We start from the raw sequence: 3762 nt of genomic DNA, 5'->3' as shown, positions 1-3762 counted from the left end.
TCGCTAACAAGAAAAATCCGAAGGGCCGAAAAATCAAGAGTTCCTGTTAAAAAAATTCGTATTTAGTTAAAAACACAGATTTTAATAGGTACACATGTACATTAGTATTGTATCGCGTAATAAATACAGTATCAACCACTTCACATTTCCGTAGACATATAAAACTATGAAGTGACTGTAAAAGTTCAGATACAAATTACACTATTTTTCTTCCACGAAATTCAAGCATGATTCGGTGACTTTCATGAGAACGGAAGTATCATGTAACCTCACAACCAATTGTAATTTTGGAGTCCGTAAACCCAGTAGTGACGTCGGATGTTGAAGTAAATCTTTCTAAATTTTCCATGGCTGCAAACGTCTCGTGATGGGTAGCCAGAATGGTATCTTCATGTTCTTCATCCTCACTTTCTTCCGACGGCCCTTCTTGCACCTCGATCACAGGTTTTGGCACATCGGATTCCGCAGAAGCATACGGCAACACCGTCGTCTGACTAATGAATTCCTCATAACTAGTCCTGGAATTTTTGCAACGTCTTACACAACAGTCCATTCATCATGCGGAATGGCATCGTCCACCTCGTCGACATCTTCAGTCTTGTCTCTGGAAGTGTAGCACTTCTGCATATGACGTGGCAACACGGAGTTCCAGGCCGCTGCCATAATTTTTATTGCTTCCACTCCGTCTTCAGCCCACGAGTGGCCTACCGGTACCATCCGACCGCCGTGTCATCCTCACTGGAGTATGCGAACAGGAGGGCCGTGTGGTCAGCACACCGCTCTCCCGGTCGTTATGATGGTATTCTTGACCGAAGCCGCTACTATTCGGTCGAGTAACTCCTCAGTTGGCATCACGAGGCTGAGTGCACCCCGAAAAATGGCAACAGCGCATGGCGGCCCGGATGGCCACCCATCCAAGAGCCGACCACGCCCGACAGCGCTTAACTTCGGTGATCTCACGGGAACCGGTGTATCCACTGCGGCAAGGCCGTTGCCTTTTATTGCTTCCAGCAGATTCCAATTTGGAGTTGCAGTATTGTTTTCAGCATCACGAATTGCAGCTCTTACAAGTCGCTTTCAGTAAATATCCTTCATGAGCGAGCCCTTGGTCCAAGGGCTGAAAGCGGCTTGTAGTATTCGGTGGAAGATATTGCACCTGTATATTGAGTGGGTTCTCTGTACATTGCGGGCAGTACATCTGTACAATGTACAGGATGACAACTATTCAACAATATGAAATAAAAGTGTCATCACTTCTGAAAGGTTTACATTAGTACGATCAAACTGCACGGTTGGCTGCAGGGCATGATGGGAATTAGTATGCTCGAGCATGGTTTGGTTTAGCGACGAAGCGGACTTTTATTTGGATGGGCTCGCCAGTAAGCAAAATCGGCAAATTAGAGGGACTAGGAACTTCGTGATCGAGAAGTCTCTTCACTCTCAATAGGTGTCCGTCAGATCTGCAAAGTCCATTCACGGAATAATCAGCGCCAATACTAACGCGAATTCTTTACAGGCGAATGGAAAAACTGGTAGAAGCCGACCTCGGGGAAGATCAGTTTGGATTCCATTGAAATATTGGGAGGCAATACTGGCCCTACGACTTGTCTTTGAAGCTAGATTATGAAAAGGCAAACCTACGTTTCTAGCATTTGTAGACTTAGAGAAAGCTTTTGACAATGTTGACTGGAATACTCTGTTTCAAATTCTGAAGTTGACAGGGGTAAAATACAGGGAGCGAAAGGCTATTTACAATTTGTACAGAAACCAGATGGCAGTTATAAGAGTCGAGGGACATGAAACGGAAGCAGTGGTTGGGAAGGGAGTAAGACAGGGTTGTAACCTCTCCCCGATGTTACTCAATCTGTACATTCAGCAAGCAGTAAAGGAAACAAAAGAAAAATTTGGACAAGGAAATAAAATCCATGGATAAAAAATAAAAACTTTGAAGTTCGCCGATGACATTGTAATTCTGTCAGAGACAGCAAAAGACTTGGAAGGACAGTTGAATGGAATGGACAGTGTCTTGAAAGGAGGATATAAGATGAACATCAACAAAAGCAAAACGAGGATAATGGAATGAAGTTGAATTAAGTCGGGTGATGCTGAGGGAATTAGATTAGGAAATGAGACACTTAAAGTAGTAAAGGAGATTTGCTATTTGGGGAGCAAAATAACTGATGATGGTCGAAGTAGAGAGGATATAAAATGTAGACTGGCAATGATAAGGAAAGCGTTTCTAAAGAAGGGGAGTTTTTTAACATCGAGTATAGATTTGTGTCAGGAAGTCGTTATTGAAAGTATTTGTATGGAGTGTAGCCATGTATGGTAGTGAAACATGGATGATAAATAGTTTGGACAAGAAGAGAATAGAAGCTTTCGAAATGTGGTGCTACAGAAGAGTGCTGAAGATTAGATAGGTAGATCACATAACTAATGAGGAGGTATTGAATAGAATTGTGGAGGAGAGAAATTTGTGGCACAACTTGACCAGAAGAATAGGTCGGTTGGTAGGACATGTTCTGAGGCATCAAGGGATCACCAGTTTAGTATTGGAGGGCAGCGTGGAAGGTAAAAATCGTAGAGGGAGACCAAGAGATGAATACACTAAGCAGGTTCAGAAGGATGTAGGTTGCAGTAGGTACTGGGAGATGAAGAAGCTTGCACAGGATAGAGTAGCATGGAGAGCTGCATCAAACCAGTCTCAGGACTGAAGACCACAACACAACAACATATGCAACAGCGCAGGACGTGCCTAATGGCGAGGCAATTTCTGACGGCAACATTAGTGTCTCGAAGATATGTCGGCAGTGAGACAGTGGTATGAAACGGGGTAGCAATTTCTGTGTCCCATCGGCAATGTGAGGGAGCTAAGGTTACATGACACCGGCAGCGTTGCTTGGGATACTAGCTACTGAGCCCCCCCTCCCAGGGGAGCTTCCATGCGGTGAACACAGCCGAATGCGAACGCCAGATTCATAGATATACACTAGCAGAATGATTCTATGTCCTTGAGGCTTATCGGAAAGCCAGATCCCATCTGATGGAGATGCTGTCTCTGAGGGAAGCAAAAGTGTCTTGGAGAGAAATCGGCAGACATCATGTAGTGCGAAAAAAATTATGTGACCCATCGTCAAAGTGGGGGTACGAGGGTCACATTACACCAGCCAACGTTGATAGGATAGAAGCTACAGAGCCCCAAGGAGACCGTATCCGAATGACAGGGCTAGTATGACAGATATACACTAACATAATGATTCCGACAATGTCCTCGAGGCATATCCAGTATCGCAGATCCCATCTGATGGAGATGCTGAGGGAAGCTATAATTGTCTTGGAGAAATGTCGCAAGAGAGCCTGTATTAAGCAATGTGGAGGCAATTTCTGTGTCCCATTCTAATAGCGAGGCTGCAAGAGTTGCATTACACTGGCAACGTTGCGTCGGGTACATGCTGCTGAGCCCCCAGGAGAAGTTCCATGTGGTGACCATAGCTGAATGCCAGCCCATGTGTTGTAGATATTCCTACAATATCCTTCAAGCATAGCCAACAGCGCGGGACATCTGATGGAGATGAAGTTGCTGAGATAGTGTCCTGGAGAGATGTCGGAAGAGGCCCCGTATAACGCATGAGGGAGGAAATTTCTGTGTCCCATTGTCAATGTGAGGATGCGAGGGTTACATTTCACCTGCAGCTCTACATCAGATACATGCCAATCAGCCACCAGGGGAGATTCCATGTGGTGGCAATACTCGAATGACAG

The 3762-nt window shown here is 45.0% G+C and overlaps 1 pseudogene; it reads right to left on the bottom strand.

Annotated features, from left to right (window-relative positions):
• Positions 1-878: 878 nt before the first annotated feature.
• Positions 879-996, bottom strand: LOC126215452 (5S ribosomal RNA; annotated as a pseudogene).
• Between the last annotated feature and the right edge of the window lie 2766 nt (positions 997-3762).

The sequence above is a fragment of the Schistocerca nitens genome, chromosome 12 (genome assembly GCF_023898315.1).
Source record: "Schistocerca nitens isolate TAMUIC-IGC-003100 chromosome 12, iqSchNite1.1, whole genome shotgun sequence".
In the NCBI taxonomy this organism is placed as follows: domain Eukaryota; kingdom Metazoa; phylum Arthropoda; class Insecta; order Orthoptera; family Acrididae; genus Schistocerca; species Schistocerca nitens.
Note: the sequence above shows the minus strand (reverse complement) of the source record. Positions and strands in the feature narration are given on the sequence as shown.